At 37.1% G+C, this 10,882-nt stretch overlaps 2 pseudogenes; both read left to right on the forward strand.

The window, feature by feature from the left end:
• Positions 1-7,272: 7,272 nt before the first annotated feature.
• Positions 7,273-7,819, forward strand: LOC102469448 (eukaryotic translation initiation factor 4E pseudogene; annotated as a pseudogene).
• Position 7,820: 1 nt separating this feature from the next.
• LOC102469883 (polycomb protein SUZ12 pseudogene) lies at positions 7,821-9,928 on the forward strand (annotated as a pseudogene).
• Positions 9,929-10,882: the final 954 nt, after the last annotated feature.

The following is a 10,882-nucleotide window of genomic DNA, read 5'->3' on the forward strand; positions in this document are numbered from 1 at the left end:
CTTCTTTTATTTATTCATTTTTGTTTTTGTTTTTGCAACACCAAATAATTTATGTGTGATTTTTTGATATCAGATGAATACCTCGTTCCCCTTCATTCTTTTCTTTTTTTTTTTTTTTTGGAGAGATTTTCACTGTAGGGCGCGTGCGCTCGCCAGGCAGACAGAGAGAGACATAGAGACAGAAAGCGAGAAATCACCCCCCAGGGGGGATGGTCACGCCGCAATCCCTTCTCCTCCATTCTCCTCTCGGGATCTTGGGCACGCACGCACACGCGCCCGGTGTGAGTTTTAAGCCACCGGGTCCGGGACACGAACCGCGGTCGACTACGTGGGAATCCAGCGACATAGCCATTACGCTAACTGCTGGTTCCCCCCCCTTCATTCTTTTAACTATTTGCTTAGCGAAGAGTCACTGAAGATCTTTATTGAATAAATTTTTCTTTAATGTTGTCTAAATGTATCAGTTGACATTTAATTTTGGCAAGAAAGTTTGGTCTTTTAGAAATAGCGTTTCTAGGGATCAGCAGATGACATAATGGTTACATCGCTGGACTCCATATGGAGACCATGCTTTGAATCCTGGACCCAGTGGCTTGAAACTCATGCCGGACACTTGTGCATGAGTACCCAAAATCCTGAGAGAAGAATAGAGGAGAAGGGATTGTGGTGTGGCCATTCCCCCAAGAGGGTTATTTCTCACTTTAAGTCTCTCTGGCTAGTGCACACACCCTATAGCAAAAATCTTTCTTAAAAAAAGAAAGAAAAGAAATAGAGTTCCTATGGGAAAGACAGGATAAATGTTTAATGTTTTTTCCTTTAATTATAAATTTTAGAATAATTATTAATACAATACAATGTCCTTCTATGAAATTAAGAAAAATTTTCCCAGGAGCAGTACAATATTTGATTCTATGTCTTATTAGCAGTCATTGTGTTATTATTAGCAGCTCATGCATAAAGTAGTCATTGGAAAGTGAAATTAAGCAACCACAGTTGACTTAAAACAATAAAAGTGTGTGCCAGCCAGGTGGTATAGTAAAGGTAGCTGGATCTCATATGGCCAACTACACAGTTTGAAAACATGGTGGGCACATATGCGTGCATGTCCAAAATCTGGAGAGAATGGAGGAGAAGGGATTGGGGCATGGTCATTCCCCCTGGATGGGGAGTGCTTTCTCACTTCCCCTTTCTCTGTCTCTCTCTCTGGTGAGTGCATGAGCCCTATAGCAAATTTATAAAATAATAATAATAATGAAACTTTATCTCTATCAAACTTAGGACTTTAGGTGTGCTGTGGAAAGGCCCATAAAGTAAATGGTTATCTCATAACTGAAAAAAGAAAGGAAGAGAGGTTAAAAACAGTTGGCAAGTAGGCATTCCAAGAATGGTGTGCCAAATAGTTTTGACAGAACCAAGGTTGGCTTAACCATTGTAACTTTAATTAATTTCCAGACTAATCATTTATGAATTTAAAAATTAAAACTCACTTCTCATTTTTGATAGAGCTTTCCATTAAAATGATTATAGTATTCTTTAACATTCATATCCCTTTATAAATTCTGTTTATTGTTTGCATCTAAATATTAGTATTTATATTTTGGGGGTCTAAGTGACAGAATCAGTGATGGTATAATAATATTTTGTTATAAGGTTATAATTTGGCTTAGGAAAATTTTTTCTTAAAGGATACTTTTCTAGAGATAAACCATAAAGATCAAAGAAAGACAACTTTGACTTAGTAATTGCTAAATGATAGCCTACTGGATATCCAAGAATGTTTGGTTACTTCTTTTCAGATTTAGGAAGTTGCCTTATGTATGCCCACTGGAAAATGGCTGAGTGGGGGAGTCCAACCCGGTGGGGCTCCAGGACCTGTCTGAGCCCCTTGACCTTTGAGCATCGCTTCCGGTCGGTTCAGTAAGTTGGCAAGGCCGCGACTGTATGCTCCCCGACCTTGGAACAAGCTTGGGTCATTTAGCATGTCGGCAAGACCGCTTGTTATTCGCTCCAGTACTGCGATAGCCTTGCTGGAAGTGACCCCACTCTGACTCCCTGATATACTACTATAAAAGAATTACATAGCTCCCTTATACATCTTGAGTGTGTGGTAAGATTTCCCAAAAAGTCCCCCCGACCACTCCCCTTTACCCTGACCACTTACTGTTAATTACAACACTTCATTGGGCACAGTAAAGGGTGTGCTAAAGTTCTTCTTGATCTTTGGAAGGCCCTTCAAGACACATTTAATATAAATAATCTTTTCACGTACAATAGGACTAGGCCGAAACTGGTCCAGGACGCTCCCATCTCATGGTAACTAATGTTCTAACAATATACATAACAGTGGTGCCATAGGCTACACAAGTGTATCCACAACACCATAAACCCATTTTAAAGTTTTTCATTAACTTATTAGTCAATTCACCACCAGTTGAAAAGGCTATATACCCGCCCTCATCAAGTGAACACTAACTCCACCCCTTCAGGATAGGTAAATATATCAGGATTCCTTAAGTTTTAGATCCCTATAGAATTATATAATTATCATTCTTTATGAAAATCCATAAGAACTAATATCTATGCTTGAGATTTTCTTTTAGTAATCATAAGACGGCTGCTGCTGAACATCGGTTGATAGTTAACTCTGCTTGCTGGAACTGTTTCCTGAAACTGCACTGCTTGAAGTTACCAGGAACCTGCTTTCATCAATCAAACAATTGTTGAACTGTATCGATGATTAATAGACCTGCCCTTAATCAAACCCTGAATGGTTTCTATTGTTAAAACATTATGAACTGGGAACCAGCAGTTAGCGTAATGGCTATGTCGCTGGACTCCCACGTAGTCGACCGCGGTTCGCGTCTCGGACCCAGTGGCTTAAACCTCAGAGAGCAATCTCTGGGAGTGTCCGGCTGAGGACGTGCATGAAAAGGCACCGAGACCTTAGTCTTCCTTTCTTTCCAGTGTCGCCTCCATCGAGCCAACCCACCCCTGCCGAGGCTGGTCCCCTGCAGCTGAGAGGCTGCGTAGTGCATATTTGTGCCAATGTAGGAAGTTTAATCTTCAGTGATCCTCAGCTTCTCTGCATTCAGATAGACATGTAGCTGTGTTATTCAGAGTTCATTTTAAAAATAATCTTTTTCTGTTAAGGTTTTTGCTATAGAGCACCTGAGCTTGTCGAAGAGAAACAGAGAGAGTGAAAGGAATAGTGAGAAATCACCCTCCCCCCGCCTCCTGCCCCCGCCCCCAGAGGAGATGACCACACTGCAATTCCTTTTCCTCCATTCTCCTCCTGGAATTTTGGGCACATATGCCCACACACACAACATGATTTTCAAATTTCCAGATCTGGGACTGGAACTGCAGTTGGCCATGTGGGAGTCCAGTAATATAAACACTACACCACTTGATGGCTCCTAGAGTTAGTTTTTAAAATAGATGTTTCTTCCTATTTCTGGATATTAATTCTTTGTCCAAAATATATACTTTTTCTAGTCTGTGAGTTACCTTTCAATTTTATTAATTAGTATCTTCTAAAGAGGAAGCTATTTAATTTTTGTCAACTATACTATTTAAAAAAATCCTAAGACATCTTAGGGAAATCGAAGACCATTAAGATATTGTCATATGTTTTCTTCCAGAGGCTTGACAATATTAATTATATTTAAATAAATTATACATCTTGGATTAATTTGTCATATGATGCAGAATAAAGATCAAAGTTAATTTCATTCCATATGTTTACTTGTTGTTACATCACGAATTGTTTAAAATATCTTATTTTCCATTGAATAGTCTTCGCACATTTGTTGAAAAGCAGCTAACTACATATTTGAATTTATTTCTGCCACTGTCTTCTAGTTCATTGTTTTCTCATGACAATGCTTTAATACTACAGTTTTATATTGTAATGTGACTATTGTAATTTTATAGTTAGGGTTCAAATTAGGTAATATTAATCAAAAACTATTTTATTATTATTATTTTTTGGAGAGTTTTTTTTTGCTATAGGCAAAGCACACACATAGACATGTGTACTTGCTAGAAAGACAAAGGGAGACAGAGAGACAGAAAGCAAAAAATCACCCCCTAGGGGGGATGACCATGCTGCAATCCTTTCTCCTCCATTCTCCTCTTGGGATCTTGGGCACGCACACACACACACACACACCCAGTGTGAGTTTAAGCCACCAGGTCTGCTACTCAAACCATGATCAACTACATGGGAGTCCAGTGACATAGCCATTACACCAACTGCTGGTCCCTCATAAAACATTTTAAATAAATAGTTTATTGTAATTTTAACTGAGATTTTGTTAAATTATGGATCAATTGAGTAAATTAAACATCCTAGCAATGTTGACTTTTTGAATCCATAAACATATTTTTCTCCATTTAATCAGGTTTTCTCTTTTTTTTTTTTTGTAGTTTTAAATTTGGCAAAGCTTACTCATCCTTAGTTAAAATTGTACTGAAGTATCTTTTTGTGTGTATTTTGATGACATAAGTGGTATTCTTTTAGAATTTATTTTCCAATGATCTGTTATTATATATAAATAGATTTTTAGATATTAATTTTTTATCTAAGACCTTGTTTAAATTCACCTTTTAGTTTCACCAAGTTTTTTAGGGGGAGGGAATTTATAGAATTTTCTGTATGCTGAATTACATCATATATGGATAAAGACATTTCAACTAATTTGTATGCCTTCATCTTCTTTTTCACCATGAAGTATGTTAGCTGCATCGTTTTTGTAAGCAGTACCAAAATAAAGTGTACTATTCTTATGACAGTTTTAGAAATGCATGAAATACATTAACCCATTTAGTTATCACAGTCCTTAGAGTCCATACTGTCATTATCCCTGTTTTAAAGATGAAGAAGGGACAGCAAGTGGCGTGGTCGTTAAGAAACTGGATTCTCACATGGCTGACCACAGTTCAAGTCCCAGACCTGGAGGCTTGAAAATCACTCTGGGAGTATGCATACATTACCAAAATCCTGAGAGGAGAATAGAGGAAAAGGGTTTCCAGTGTGGCCATTTCCCCAGGGGGTAATTTGCCACTTTCTCTCTTTCTTTGGCAAGTCCAAATGCCCTAAGACAAAACAGAACAAAACAACAGAAAACAAACCAACGGAAAAACAACAAACAACTTAAAGAAAAATGTAAAGAAACTGATGTTTAAGGAGGTTAAATATCTGATGTTAGGTCATCATATAACTATTGAATGGGTGAACTGCTTTTCAAACTTATTTTTATTTGCCATGCTGCTCTGACTCTTTATACTTAGTCCAACAATTCTCAAAAGGTTCATTTTCTTGTGTTAAAATTTCTCAGGCCTCGTGTACCTGAGAGTAAGGCACTCTTACACTAACATTATGAAAGTTTAGATCCTGAGTTCTTGACTCTACTCAGATGGCAATATCATTCTTAGTTCTTTTAAGATTTTCTTTCTGAAGGGTTTTAAAAACTTCTCTGTATAGTAGATCTTTCTAAATTTTAGTACAGTATGTATCTGTTTTTCTCTTTACAGATTATGTTGAGCCTTCTGGGGGCCTTTTCTTTGTTTGAAATTGTATGTGTGTATGTGTGTGTGCATAATTTCAATTCTGAATCAACATAGCTGCTTAAGCATATTTGCATTCATGTCTAGTCTAGGGATAAAAATAATGAGATGGTGAAGGACTCTGTAAGTTAAAAGGAAACATCTATTTATCTACAGATCATACAATTCTCTCTTTCCCCAATTGCTTTTTCTTTGTGGAAAAGAAACAACATGAAAAAGTTTTTGGCAGACTGAAAAGCTTTCCTAGACAGTGTTTGCTTAATCATAATTTTTGACTCTTTGTTTTCACTTTTATTACAGCAATTAGGAAACAATTATAACAATGACAACAAAAGTCACAAAAACTTGAGTAGGTCTGCAAGGCACCATGCCAAATGGAACAGAAAAAAGTTACTCAGAAATTCATTAAATTTAAATCTTAATGCAAACTACTTTCTGCCTGAAATTAGTCAAGACATAATAAATCCCGGTGGGGAAATTCTGGGCTTGTTAGATAGGACAGATAATGACGGAAGTTTTTGTGTTATGGTAAAACATCAAGGAGAGAGGTTGTAGGCGCATGATGGGGAAGTCTGTTTTTTGCGTAGAGGTCCAACTCAAATGCCCTAATGATTTACAGACTCTCACAGAGGCACCCAGTGAACTTCTCCTGGGCTAACTTGTCTCCTCCAACTTCGAAAACTAAAGAAGTTGGGAACCAGCAGTTAGCGTAACGGCTATGTCGCTGGACTCCCACGTAGTCGACCGCGGTTTGTGTCCTCGACCCGGTGGCTTAAAACACGCCGGGCTCTTGCACGTGCATGCCCAAGATCCCGAGAGGAGAATGGCGGAGAAGGGATTGCAGCGTGACCATCCCCCCTGGGGGGTGATTTCTCGCTTTCTGTCTCTATGTCTCGCTCTGTCTGTCTGGCGAGTGCACGCGCCCTATGGCAAAAACCTCTCAAAGAAGCTCCTGGGCGTTCTCCACTGACACCAAAACTACTTAATGACTATTTCACACAATTGTTTATTTTAGCAACCTCTTCTGACATGACCTCCAAAGAATGTATCCAATGTGAAAAGTAGACTCCAGTTTCAAAACTAAAATGTTCTCTTTGTCCCTATAAAAACAAATGAACAAATAGATAAACTCCATCAGTTGTTTCACAGGCAATATCTAAAATTTGCTATTATATTTAGAAAAATGCAGATTAAATTATGACTCTCAGCCGTACGTGTTTCACAGGAGCTATAGGTACTAGATCTAACTCGTGTTACAGAATACAGAAACTGACTTTCAGTGAAATGCCATTAGACTATCAGATTCTAAAGATAGTCCTAGCAGATGTCAGACCATGGTGGAGAGAAATTGACTCTATTACAAAATTTCTAAATCCAGAGGTAAGACTAAGTAACTAGTAGAAATTTAAACTAATATTGCTCACCAAGAGAACGCTACAACAGAGAGATTCTGAAACTTTTCTAGATTTACCTGGCATGTGAATAGAGATGGTAGGTCCTAATAACCGTGTCTTTCAAATGCAAATTTTTGTTTTCCTTCTGTCTTCCTGTCCACTAATTATGGAAGGTTAGAAAGATGGCAGAGAAGAATCCCCAGGGAAAGAAAAAAACAAAAACTTCGCCCTATTCTCTTATTGCAGGGACCTTTTGCGGCAATATATATATTCATAAGATGTATTTTAAATTGTGAGATAAAACTCTAAGATGGCGATTGTGGAACTGGAAAACATCCTTATCCCTAATCCCCCACCTACAGAAGCGAAGGAGGAAACAGAATCTAATCAGGAGGTTGCTAACCCAGAACACTATAATAAACATTGTCTAGAGAACAGATGAGAGCTCTGGTTTTTTAAAAATGACAAAAACAAAACTTGGCAAGCAAAGCTTTGATGACTAATTTTTGAGTTTGATACTCCTGAAGACTTTTGGGCTCTGCACAACCATATCTAGCTGTCTAGTAATTTAATGCTTGGCTGTGACTATTTGCTTTTTAAGGATGGTATTGAGCCTATGTGGGAAGATGAAAAAAACAAATGGAGAAGACGATGGCTAACTACATTGAACAAGCAGCAGAGACAAGTGACTTCGATTACTTTTGGCTAGAGACATTGCTGTGCTTGTAGGAGAATCTTTCGATGACTACAGTGATGACGGGTGTGGAGCTGTTGTTAATGTTAGAGCAAAAGATGATAAGATAGCAATAGGGACTACTGAATGTGAGAACAGAGAGGTGATTCCTCTGGGTCTTTGAGAAATCAACAAAAATCTATAGATTTCTTCAAACTCAAAATCTCATAGCACCAATAGTTTTACACAGAACTCTTACATGTCTCATCGAAACTCAGAACAAACATTAAAAGGAAAACATTTATAAAGTTGATAATATGTTATCAAGAGTAGAGAAAAATGGAAGGAGAGCAAGAATCTCATAGCTTATCAGCTCATTTGCAGCTTACATTTACTGGTTTCTACCACAAAAATGATAAGCCATCACAAAACTCAGAAAATGAAGAAAATCCTGTCACCCTAGAAGTCCTGCTTATAAAAGTTTGCCACAAAAAAAGAAAAGATATAAGTTGTCCTATCAGGCAAATTTCCACAGATAGAAGCCAGGTACCTTTGAATCCTGACCTCAATTAAACAAAAGATGGAATTCTCCCATCCCTTGCAATTTCCAGTAATGAACTTGAATTTGGTAACAGCCATATGGTGAAGTCATACTCATTGCTATTTAGAGTGACTCATTCAGGAAGAAGAGAGTTTAATGGAATGATTAATAGAGACACCAATGAAAATATTGATGTCAACAAAGAACTTCCAGCCTGAAGAAAACAAAATCATGAAGGTGGGGAAAAGACAGTAGTTGAATGAATGACCATATCTGATAAAAATAGGTTCTTACATTTTTTAGAGGGGGAATATGACCTAGCCGTGCAGAAATGGAAGAATGTCAAATAAGCAAAAAAAGAACAACATGGGAGACTATTCTTGATGGTAAGAGGCTGCCTCCTTTTGAAATGCTTTCTCCGGAACCTACATTGCAGTTCACTTTTGGTGGACAGGCCAGGCCAATGATAAATCCACAGCTCCTATTGCCAAACCTCTTGCCACTAGAAATTCAGAGTCTCCATTAAGAAAACAAGCCAGGTTCAGTTAAACCTACTCAAACTATTGCTGTTAAAGAATCATTGACTACAAACAAGAAAAAAAATGTGCTTCAAATCAAAACTGACTAAAATTAAGAATATTTTATCAGTTTCTATATAACAACAAGACAAGACAACAAACTGAAGCAAGAGATGACCTACATTGCCCTTAATGCACATTGAACTGTGGCAAACTATATAGTTACTCATGTATCTCAAACTCTGCCATAGCAGATTTATATACAATTACATTTATCATACAAAAGGTGCTAGGATAGATGTTTCTGTCAGTGTTATGATGGCTTCTACGCAAGAAATCTACAGGTATCCATCACTAACCTGGATTTGCTTTTAGTCGCAATGGGTCAGAAACTAGAACACCTAACACACACTTTCTTGTGTGCAGGCCAAAGTGAACAAAAGCAAGCATGTCTGAATTCTTGAATCTGTAGATGGAGAAGTGGAATAGCAATGGACTTACAGTGGTGGCCATAGTCATTTGTATTTCCATAGTGACACCTGTTTACCTCTCTGTCCACAAGAAATGGAAGGAGATAGTGAAGATGGAAAAGATCCTGACTGGCTAAGACAAAAAAACTATTATGCAATTGAAGAATTTTCTGATGTTAATGAAGGAGAGAAAGAAGTAATGACACTATGGAATCTCCATGTCATGAAGCATGGGTTTATTGCTGACAATCAAATAAGTCATGCCTGTATACTGTTTATAAAAAATTATGGACAGATAGGGCTGCCATATGGTGAGGTGGTTAGCATGCTGAACTCCAATATGGCTGACTGTGGTTCAAATCCTGGACCTGGCAGCTTGCTTTCTCACTTCCCTTTCTCTCTCTCTGGTCAAAAACAAACAAACGAACAAACAAACAACAAAAAACCAAAACCAAAACCCAGCAAATAAAGTTAAATAAATAATTCTTTAAAAGGAAGAGAAAAGTATGGACAGAAAATAAGAAGAATTTGTGTTAAAACTTCATGCTTCATCTAGTTAGCATTCATGACTTTAATCTTATTAGCATAATGTCACTAAATAAAGCTGTTACCAAGCTCCACAACATGCAACAAAAATTTGAAAACATAGAATCTGCTTCCCCTGAAAAATGAAGAAATAACTGAAGAACAAAAATGGGACTGCAAATATATTTAGCAAAATTATCTCACAAAAGGAAGCTTGGAAACAGACCCAAAGGATATGAGCATTCTCTTCCCATCAGTTGGAAAAGTGCTTGCACATCTATGTTTATTGTGGTATTATTCACAATTGCTAAGACATAGAACCAACCCAAATGTCCATGAACAGATGAATAGATAGAAAAAATGTGGCATATACTCTATGGAATACTACTAAGCCATAAAAAAAAAAAAAACCCAAGAAGGCCCTGGAATATAATAGAAAGTGGAAGAACACAGATTTACTGCTGAGAGAAGCATGCCAGGCTATGAAAGAGAGACATTGTATGTCTCCACTTAATATGTACTGACTGTCTGCACCCTATGGCACAAACTAAAAGATTAGAGGATATAGAAGCATGTAAAATGGTTATGGATACTGGAGACAGTGTGGGAAGAGAGTGGAAGAAGGAGAGTGTAAGGAAAGGAATCAAGTAGAAAAATAGAGTGACAAGATATTTATGGGATACAGATGGATGATTATCTGTTGATGATAATGTATATAGTATCCTCAACTGGACTGACATGGAGTTTATTCATAATGGGTAAATTCACTTTACAAGCTAAGTGATGTATAGTGATTAAATATATAAAATAAAGTAAAATAAAATAAAATAAAAAATTGTGAGAATAAGTGCTGACCCACATCTTTTGTGAATTTTAAATCATGTTTTATGATGTACTTGGATAGGTGGCATATATTCCCTGTACTTAGAGCTGAAATATCCATTTCACTAGCTTCATAGTTTAATCCTTTCTTTTGATTTATACTGAGTTTGATTTATATTTTTATTGGTTGTGGGAAAAGTCATGACATATATTTTCTATGTTTTCTTATGCAAAAATGCATCAAGACTTTCCTGACAACCCAATATATCTATCTATAGTTAATATTATGTATGAATCAGCCAAAGAGAATCCATATCTACAACTTTCATTAATTTTAAAAGTAATGAACATTTTAACTGTTATATTATTAA

The sequence above is a fragment of the Tupaia chinensis genome, unplaced genomic scaffold, assembly GCF_000334495.1.
Source record: "Tupaia chinensis unplaced genomic scaffold, TupChi_1.0 Scaffold146740_1, whole genome shotgun sequence".
In the NCBI taxonomy this organism is placed as follows: Eukaryota; Metazoa; Chordata; class Mammalia; order Scandentia; family Tupaiidae; genus Tupaia; species Tupaia belangeri.